Here is an 11,983-nt window from a genome sequence, read left to right on the forward strand (position 1 = left end):
ATCACACGCACACACACACACATATATATACACACACACACAACACACATATATATATATAGATATATATATATATATAGATAATATATATATATATAAAAGTGAGGAACTGCAAGGCTAAGCCCTTTTCGAACCACTCCTTATAAAGGGACAAGCTTTGCAGTGTATATATGTGTATATATATAGTTAGTTATTTTTATACATAAGTAGCAATACAGACGCATTCCGTACTTCATTCCTATCCATAAATCTCTCATGCGCATAATACACCACGTAAAGGTGCGCAGTTCGTTATCGCTCCAAATTACGCCAAGAAATAAACGACCACTTTCACTGAAGGGGGGAAGAAAAGTCATCCGTCATTTTCTTATATCTCTCAAAAATCATGGAGAATAGGGTTCATGTTCTTGAATGAATGAAGGAGATACTGTCGGCAGATCACTAGTGTCAGCATCAACATAGGCCTATGTTTGTACCCGTCCCATCAGATACTATATGGCAATATTCACGGGTAATCAGATTTATTAAAAATTATTCTCTCTCTCTCCCTCTCTCTCTCTCTCTCTCTCTCTCTCATGCTTCGCAAGGTCGTGCACCACGCACAATCTTTTCAGGGAATGAGTGTAGGCAGACAGACAGTGATTGTTTTGTCGAAGTGTTACAGCATAAAATAAGCTTGAAGCAAACGTCTCTTTCTATTACCGTCTTTTTAGTGTTGTACTGTCAAATTAACATCGTATTATATAGTTACATTTCTCTTATTATACATAATGAGTATATATTCGATTGAGACAATCCGTAAAGCCATGATTTTAGCTTAGTAAAAGCTAAAACCTAAGAAAAGCTGTTTGAGAGGAATTGATTGCATATTTTCGGCACCAATAGTTAGATTTATGAATATAATTAATTATATAATTCGAAAAATAAATACAAAACAAATAAATAAAAAATAAACAAAAAGCATAGTGAGCCTAGGCCCTAGGAAGAATGCTCACAGGTAAGAGTACCCATGATTACAAAGGATATTGACTCCACTATGTTCGGAACTGTCAGTGCACCGCTGCAGAAATGAACGGAGATTTCGAGTGGCCTCCTTCCTCATTTTGTGTTCTCTTATTCCCCTTCCGAATTTAATGATGACTTTACATAATGCATTTCTATGCTTTAGAAAACTTTAGTGTTTCAGATTTACCTATATATATATATATATATATATATATATATATATATATAATATATATATATATATAGTAATATATATATAGTACTGGTAATCTCCTTAGGCACGAAGATATAGTAATTCCGTCCGTTGTATTCCACATAGGAAAATGAAAAAGTTATGTGTCAAAAAATGCCCAACAGTTTTCGTCCTCCAATGGACCTCTTTTTGGAGCGTTTATTCTTTAATAAACGCTCCAAGAAGAGGTCCATTGGAGGACGAAACTGTTGGGCATTTCCTGACACATACCTTTTTCATTTTCCTATGTGGAATACAACGGAATATATATATATATATATATATATATATATATATATATATATATATATACATATATATATATATATATATATATATATATATATATATATATATATATTCCTACAGTTTAGGGGTCCAAATTCACTACATTACGTAAAGTCAAGATTACTACACAGAAACTGTTCACTTTTTCACATTTATAAAAAAAAAGTGGCAGCTGAAGAGCAAGAGCCCGTGCCAGCCGCCAGGTTCCTACATGGTTCCTGGTTCCTAAAGCGCTCACTGCACTAACAGTTGGGGTCCACTACAACTGTTCACGTGAAGTAGAGTTTTTTTTTTTTCTTTTTTTTTTTTTATTTTTTTTTTTATTTTATTTTTTTTTGTTTTACGAATCCCAGCTTTTATGAGCACATAGACTGCTCACCTTTTTGGTTTTGTTTAGCAAGTATATTTCTGTTGGCATATCTATCGAGGGAAGAAACTGACTATAGGAAAGAAAACTTAAACACACAAACACACACAAGGGAGCAGTGAATTTGGACCCTTAAATTGTAGGATTACCATTATGTACACACACACACACATATATATATATATATATATATAAGATAATAATATTATATATTATATATATATATATATATATATATATATATATATATATATATATGTGTGTGTGTGTGTGGTGTGTGTGTGTGTGTGTGTGTGTGAGTGTGTGTGTGTGTATGTATGTATATATATATATATATTATTTATATATATATATATATATATATATATATATATATATATATATATATATATATATATTGATAATTACAGGAAATATATTGAAAAGTAATCAATTTTGGTTAATGGTGAAGAAAACAGTATGTGCTGTCATTCTTTTTGAATGCAGAAACAATCTGAGTATAGAAAATGGTATCGTGAGGCAATATTTAGGGGATACTGTACTAAAGAAGGCTTCTGATACTATTTATTTATTTATTATTTTTTTTTTTTTTGCACATGACACTCAACCTAAAAGAAGAGCTGTTGTTTTAGATTAATTAAGCAAATATCGTGCTGGGGCGGGCTCCCACTCCTTGAGATACTTGTAACTGGAATAATCTGTGAAATATTAAATAGATTCTGGTGGTTAGTTAAGCATCCTTGAAGTATTAAAACAGGATAGTTTGTGCACCTTTAGGGTTCAGCTGTAAAGGTACTTCCATTACGAAGTCAGTGCTATCAAGATTAGCCCAAGGTTATTTAGAAATATGAAAAAAATATTATACATTTTCTGGATGGTTACCTGTAGTATTTTCTAGTTATCATTCTCTATCTACTGCCAGTTTTGATTGCTAACCATTGTTCATCACCATGCGTCGTATTGTTGTGAGTCTGATCTACTCCTGAATAGCTCCCTCACTTCTACTGTTCCTCTGGCTTTGCGGAAACTTCTCTGTAGGGAGAAGAACTCGCACAATGCTAGAATCCTCAAGACTCTTCTTTCATTCCTCAGGTAGCTTCGGTTTTGTTGTCGGAACTTCTTATTTACTGAGGATTATCTTGCGTACCTCATTACAGACCCCTTTCAAGTAAGCCTAAAAAATACGCTCCTTTCGGTGCAGTCTTTGGAGAGGGATACTTCGGTTACTTTCCCATCTTTTCTATTGTTACTTTTAATAACAAGCAAGTTGTGTGTGTTATGTACTCCATAAAATTATTTTCTAAATATTTCTGCTCTTAGGTTTTCCTCAAATGGGGTTGGCAATAATTTTTGGTTGATAATATGATCTTCACATAGGGGACTTATTTACTTTTTCCGCCTTACTGAAAAATTATTTATCTCGAAATAAAGATGATTTCTTCTGAATTCGTAATCAGGATATTCAAGCATGGTAGATGATAAATCCATTACTAATTTGACAAACTTAGCCTCGTAAAATCTACATTTGAGATAACATAGTTCTCCATTACCGCTATTAATCTTTCCTCTTTTAGTACAAGGTTCTTTCAGTTTTAAGCACATAATATTTTTCCATTACCTCTAGCTTTTTATTTGTTTATTTATTTATCTAATCATTTATTTATTGTCAGTAATTTATTTATTCATTTATTGATCCATTTATTTATCTAATCAGCCCGTCATTCTACCATCACATTCCAGCTTGAAAATGATCTCTTTATTTAACAGAACCTATTATTTTGAATTAGTAAGAAATATATGTTTTATTACTAATTGGAAAATCCTGTGGTCTTAAGAGCCTTACATTCACTGCTTTTAAAATATCTATATACCAACAATAATCAATCTTATTCGTCTGTATAACTTGGCAATACAAATAACATGGTACTATTTTGCTAGGGCTTATAGATGAATTCTGACGAAGAACATTTTTCGTGGAAGTTATGTGAAGACGTGAGTACGGTACTAATCTATTACCGCAAATAGCCATGGGGAACACTTATTACGTAATTGGGTTTAATGCAAGTCTTCCTGAATATTTTATTATATGGAACTGTGCGAGGATGGAATAAGTTTATGTGTTGTTATTTTTGTTTCTATATCTAGTGTAATGCATACAACATGCATACAACATATCTATCTATCTATCTATCTACCTACCTACCTACCTACTTATCTATCTATCTATCTATCTATCTATCTATCTATCTATCTATCTATCTATCTATCTATCTATCTCTGTCTATATATTCTTATAACAGGGGAGGCTAAGCCAAAACAATCTCATAAAAATTCCTCCTATCCTTGCAAGGATAGGAGGAATTTTTAAAGCATTTTAATTTTGTAAACTCTATTGTAAGTTTTAATTAGTGTTTCTTATTTCTGTGTCTTTTTAGCCAGAAAAGATGGGATGTGGGTGATCCCGAGGGGTAGCTAATAAATTTGCCAATGATCAACTGACCGTTCTTCCTATCCTTGCATCCCACTATCTATTTATATATATACATGTAACATATGTATATATACATATAGTAGATGTAGATACACACACACATATATACGTGTGTGTGTATCTACACATAAGTATGTATATATATATATATATATATATATATATATATATATATATATATAATATATACATATATATAAAATTCAACATGATGGTTAGGCTATTCCTCGGCAGTACAAATCAGAAGGTGTTGAAGAAGACAGCATCAAACATTATGTCACTTTATTCTCATTGCGACGTTTCGAGACCAATGTCTCATCATCCAGGCTAAAATAAAAGATAAAAACTGATATACAATACAGCATTAAATTATTTTTGTTGACATAAAAAAAAAACACATTGAATAAAGTAATACAAGGAAATTCACAGCATTGAAATACAAGTTACTCTAAATAATGAAATAAAATAATACGAAATATAAAAAAATATATATATAAATGAAAAGGCATTATTAAAATTAGGAATAGTTAAAAAAGACACCTTGTCTCAACCGAACGTCGTTGAGACAGGTGTCTTTTTTTAACTATTCCTAATTTTAATAATGCCTTTTCATATATATATATTTTTTATATTTCGTTTTATTTTATTTCATTATTTAGAGTAACTTGTATTCAATGTGTGAATTTCCTTTGTATTACTTTATTCAATGTGTTTTTTTTTTATGTCAGCAAAAATAATTTAATGCTGTATTGTATATCAGTTTTTATCTTTTATTTTAGCCTGGATGATGAGACATTGGTCTCGAAACGTCGCAATGAGAATAAAGTGACATATGTTTGATGCTGTCTTCTTCAACACCTTCTGATATATATATATATATATATATATATATATATATATATATATATATATATATATATATATATATATATATAAAGGTATAAGCCACGAAGGAAAGATACACAACGGAGTTTCAGCAAGATCTTTCGAATCAACGTCCTTTACTTAGCAGACAAACTGACTTACATGAGAAATTGAGAGTACAGGAAAGGTCGTATAATTGACAGATAGGGATTATGAGGAGATTAGTACCTAGAATCCAACACACCTGGAGAATGAGTAATCTTTCCAAACAAGCATAAACATGGGTACAATTTAAGAACAAAAAGATTAAGTCCAACTGCTCAGACACAGGGACAAGACAATTAAAGGATTATACAGGGCGACAGCTGACCACATTCAGATCTTTGGTAAACAAAAACTTATTCACAAAACATATTAAACATACATATACAAAGAAAATATCTCTAAGGCAACTAATTTGTATTAAATGCTGTAATTATATCTTTGAGGTCATTCTTAAACATGTAACAAATACAAGGGTCTGAATGAAACAGGCCATGAATATTATTAAAATTACAATGGGAAGTAAGTTGTATTATGGCAGATTCTAAAAGATTTCGTGATGAAACATCTTTTGATCTTGCAATTACTAAACTACCAATCCAATTTATCCGGTGGTTGTTTTCACTTAAATGAATGAATATTGCATTAGATGTTTGCCCAGTTTTGACAGAATATTTATGCTGTTTTAATCTTACTTCTAAGCCCTTCCTCGACTGTCCGAGATAAAAGGAGGGGAAGTCCATACATGGAATTTTACATATTATGTTGAAGGATAATATAAATCTTTCCCTATTTTTCTTATGTATTCAATTTCTTGATCCAAATATTGGGGACTGACAATGCGCAATGCTCGTAAAAACATAAAAGAAAAAATTGATATTTGTATATATAGATAGTTAGATACGTTGTATGTATGATGTATGTATTACACTGGATATAGAGATAAAAACAACCATGCGCAACCTTATTCCATTCTCGCAAAGTACCGTATGATAATATATTCAGGAAGACTTGCACTAAACATATATATTATATATATATATATATATATATATATATATATATATATATATATATATATATATATATATACATATATATCGTTTGGCCATGCTCCAAAATTACGAAAGCGTCATTAAGAGAGATGGCACAGGGAATAAATTTCATAACCGTGATTTTTCACAGCAATGTGGTATTTGGTAAAGTGGCACATCGCATCTATGGTATCTGAATATACATGAAACTAATATAAAAATGCCTTACAAGTGTCTAGAGAAATGTTCTGCAACTTAAATAATATATATATTATATATATATATATATATATATATATATATATATATATATATATATATATATATATATAGCAAGTTGCTATATATATAATATATATATATATATATATATATATATATATATATATATATATATATATATATATATATATATATATATATAGAAACCTGTAAAGATTTTGATATTAGTTTTCTGTATATTCAGATACCATAGATGCGATATGCCACTTTACCAAATACCACATTGCTGTGAATCACGGTTATGAAATTTATTCCGTGCCATCTCTCTTAATGAGGCTTTCGTAATTTTGGAGCATAGCATAACGATACAATTTCATAAGATTTTTCTGACTAGCATTGTATTCTTTTCTGGCGAACAATGGTTTAGCTTTGACTACAGAATATATCATACGTCTTGAGAAGATAATTTCAATTTTGCAGTATGCTATGTTGTCAAAGACAATTGATCTGATTTTCAATTCTGTTTCAAATAAAGAAGAACTCTTCTATAAGAATGAAAACCTACATGTATATACATTCCGTGCGACTGAAATTTAAGCCAAGGCCTATTAATTAATTAATAGGTATGGAATTCAGATAGATATGTAATCTATCGTGGATATTTTGCTATACTTTCTAGATAATTACTAGTTTACAAATTTGCTTTTTCATTTGATTCTCTCTTTCTCATCTCCTAAGAAGAAGAAGAAGAAGAAGAAGAAGAAGAAGTAACAGAGGGGTCGGAATGGTTGGAAAAGATCAGACAATGATGAGATCTGACTTGAGTAGACTGGACGAGATGACAGAATAGAAGTTAAGAAGCAAGAAAACAAGGGAAGAACTGAACAAGAAATACAAAGAACAGGAGAATGGACTAAACAGCACAATAGAAGATATAAAACAAAGGATTAAAACCAAAGCACATAAGAACCAACGGCACATGAACAAGAATAAATGTTCCAACAGAACAAACTATTCGGAACCAATCACAAAAGACTATACAGCCAACGCAGAAGGGAAGACAACCACCAGGAAATTCTTGAAGCCGAACCAAGTAAGATACTCTGGAAAAAACATATGGAGCAATCCGGTATCATGCAACAAACATGTAACATGGCTCCAAGAAGTCAAGGCAGAAGAAATGGGGAGAATAAATCACAGATTCCCTGAGATCACAATATACACAGTCAGACGCAGGCCTGGAAGTCTATATTGTCAGTGACTATCCTTTTCATTGAACTGTACTTACAAAGTAATAAATAACAATCTTTTGATTTTTTGGCGATTCATTTTTATAAATTGTTTCATCAAACATTAACATCGTTCTTTAGTAGGAAATATAGGAGTGATAATAGGAATATGATATAGACCACCATATCTATATGTGATTTTAAGTAAAATTCTGCTAATCAGTACTTTACATAACACCTAATCGGGTAGAAGGGCATAGACCGCATACCCCATTTTTCTTCTTAATATAACTAAAATTACATTTTCAATTATTTCATCTTGTATATACCTATATATGCAATGACATTTATAGAAGAAAAAGTCCAGTTTTGGGAAAAAAGATACACCCCGCCCCCGCATAAAAAATTCTGGGTACGGGCCTGAGACGCTAACTAAATAAATGGCTAAATAGAAAGCCCCAGGTCCCTATGAAGTCCATGGACACGAACAGCACAACTCCAGCACTGTATCACAAACCACCATGCGCCCAAATGGATGACCACCGGGAAAACATCTTTAGTACAGAAAGACAAGAACAAGGGATATACAGACCTATTACTTGCCTACCGACAATGTGGAAGTTACTAACAGGTATCATCATTGAAAGGCTATGCAACTACTTAGTCTTAGAGAATACAAACACCTTCCCCCACCAACAGAAAGGGTGCAGAAGGAAGTGTAGGGTCACAAAAACCCAGCTCCTCATAGACAAAATGGTAATGAAGAAGGGTGAGAGAAGAAAACCAACATAAGCATGGCATAGATTGACTACAAGACAGGATTGTATCTGGAGATATCAGGATGGAGTTTGGAATAGAAAAATGTGCCTTGGTCAACATATAAAAAGGCAAAGTGACAAGGACTGAAGGGGTAAAGCTACCAGATGGGGATAGCATCAAACACATAGTAGATGAGATGGGATACAAATGCCTGGGAATAATAGAAGGCGAGGATATAAAACACAAAGAGAATAAGGAAACGATCAGGAAGGAATATATGCAGCGACATAAGGCGGTACTCAAGTCAAAACTCAACGCCGGAAATATGATGAAAGCCATAAACACAGAGGCAGTACCAGTAATCAGATACAGCGCAGGAGTAGTGGGGTGGAGAAAGGCTGAACTCCGCAGCATAGACCAAAAAAATAGGAAACACATGGCAATACACAAAGCACTACACCCAGAGCAAATACAGACTATACATAACAGGAAATAGAGGAGGGAGAGGGCTACTAAGCATAGAGGACTGCATCAACATCGAGAGCACAGCACTGGGACATTATCTGAAAACCAGTGAAGACGAGTGGCTCAGGAGTGCATGGTAAGAAGGACTGATAAAAGTACACGAAGACCCAGAAATATAGAGACAGGAGAATGACAAACAGAATGGAGGAATGACACAACAAACCAATGCACGGACAGACATGAGACAGACTGAAGAACTGGCCAGCGATAAAACATGGCAATGGAAACAGAAGGAAACAGAAGGAGTGCTGACAACGGCAAAGGATGAGGCCCTAAGAACGATAGATGGAAATAACATCTCACCCATATGCCGGAAGTGCAATATGAAAAACGAGACCATAAACCACATAGCAAGCGAATGTCCGGCACTTGCACAGAACCAGTAGAAAAAGAAGCATGATTTAGTACCAAAAGCTCGCCACTGGGGCCTTTGCCAGAAACACCTGCTAGCTTGCAGTAATAAGTGGTATGAACACCAACCTGAAGGAGTGATAGAAAACGACCAGACAAAGATCCTCTGGGACCATGGTATTAGAACAGATAAGGTGATACGTGCAAATAGACCAGAAGTGACGTTGATTGACAAAATAAAGAAGAAAGTAACACTCACTGATGTCGCAATACCATGGGACACCAGGGTAGATGAGAGAGAGAGAGAGAGAGAGAGAGAGAGAAAAGTATCAAGACCTGAAAAAAGAAATAAGAAGGATATGGGATATGCCAGTCGAAATTGTACCCATAATCATAGGAGCACTAGGCATGATCCCAAGTTCCCTGAAAAGGAACCTGGAAAAACTAGATGCTGAAGTGGCTCCAGGAATCATGCAGAATTGTGTGCTCCTGGAAACAGTGCACATACTTTTCATGATGGATTCCTACGGAGGAAGGATACTACCCGGAACCCCACACTATATAAACCACCTAGTCGAATAGGATGACTGTGAAAAAAAAATGATTTCTAATAGTACTTGACTAAAAAGAAAAAAAAAAATCTAATAGTACGTTATGCTGGGCGATTTCTGGTACTCGATTTAATCTGCTTGAGTAGTATACCTTACCTTGTAATTTCTGGTAAAAGGATAATGTTGAAGGATTAAAAAAGAAAAAAAAAAAGGTATATTGTGCTTTCCCAGGAAAGATATTGGATAGGACATTTTGAAACTTGGTTATTGCCAACAGTATACAGCAGAAGAGAGAGAGAGAGAGAGAGAGAGAGAGAGAGAGAGAGAGAGAGAGAGAGATATGCGCCGAGTCCACCAGAAACGTAGCTTCAAACGCTCGTAATTTGAATCAAGTTTGAATAAAGTATCAGAGGAAACTCTAGGGTAGCCTTCCAGCTCATAGGCATCGTTTGAATTCTCTTTCTTATCAATATTTGTCCATAGGTAAGCTAAGCGTAATCTAATTATTCATAATATTGTTTTTGCTCCTCCCATTTTTTTTTTTTTTTTTTTTTTTTTTTACAAAGTTTTATTGGAAATGAATCACATGATATTCTTGATATCAAGAATATGGGAGTACAACTTTCATTACTATTTGCCAGTGATTCCTAGCACCATATATCACATAAGTTTTTCTGCTTTACTTAATACTGACGCATCCCATGGAAGTAATAATTTACTTACATATTTTAATGAAAGTTATCTTTTACGAACGGTTTTACGTAAATAGTTTACCCACCGCCTTGACCGTCACATTTCTACTTTAGGATCCATTTTCTTTCAAGAGGATTTTCTACGTTTTCTTTCTTACACTTAACGGATAAGGAACGCCCAGGCTATAAAATTTCTTTAACATTTTCATTTTTATGTACTATTCCAGTCCTCACTTGTTAGTTAGGAGTGAAACAATGAAACTGTTATTTTAATAGAGAGACAATTCAATGACATAATTTAATGGATGTGTAATGCTTGCCCGTTTTATAACCTGAAAGACCAGGGATTTCTTTAAATTCTAACATGATCTAGATGTCTGCAAAAGAAAAAAAAATAATCAGAATAGATTTCTTTGTTTACATAAAAGGGAGGGGTCAATGGACATTCCAAGAAATTACAGATGGGTTTGTCTTCTTGGTTTAATCGTTATATATTCTCTTTTAATTTTTCTAAAAAAGAATGAAAAAAAAAAAATACGAGCTCTCTCACAAAGATAAGCGACCTACCCTGAAGCAGAAATAAAAGTGGTGAAGCAGGCGCAATGCTTATTTACCCTGTTTTGCCGGATACATGGCTTTCTTGTATTATGCAAACTTTTTTTTTTTTGACATTTAAGGTCAAATACAGTATACCCACTTGATAATAATGTAGGAAATGCTCCAAGGTAAATGAGTTTTTTTGACATTTAAGGTCAAATACAGTATACCCACTTGATAATAATGTAGGAAATGCTCCAAGGTAAATTAGTTTTCAGTTATTCATTCTCGGTGATATTGATTTATTTGGCTATTTATTCATTTATCTATCTGGTACTGTCCTTTACCTTTCTCTGTGATTACTGGCGGCATTATTCGATATAGGTAGATAATTTTGGCCTTTACTACGACTGCTAGTAGTGGCAGTTACAATGATAAAACTAAACTTAAGAATGGAGGAAAGAAATAGAATAATTGGATATGATAAATCGATCATGAAGGATCTTGAGATTTCGAAATTAGCACGTTGTAAATGTTGGTACTTGTATGGCAATGGGATTTATATCACAGAGATTACGGTGTAATTATCTACAGACCATACAAAGGAGTAACAATGGCTAAGTAAAACAAATAACTGATGTAGGTCTCGCTGATAAGATTGTCAGTTGGACTTGAAGGCCTAAAAATTTTGTTTACAGGGAAGAAGTATAGTGCAGTTAGTTCATTAAAGAATAATAACAACCGTCTCTGGAATAGTTTAAATTCTGAAGTCTACACCAGGCGTTTTTTCTGTT

The sequence above is a fragment of the Macrobrachium nipponense genome, chromosome 4 (assembly GCF_015104395.2).
Source record: "Macrobrachium nipponense isolate FS-2020 chromosome 4, ASM1510439v2, whole genome shotgun sequence".
Classification (NCBI taxonomy): domain Eukaryota; kingdom Metazoa; phylum Arthropoda; class Malacostraca; order Decapoda; family Palaemonidae; genus Macrobrachium; species Macrobrachium nipponense.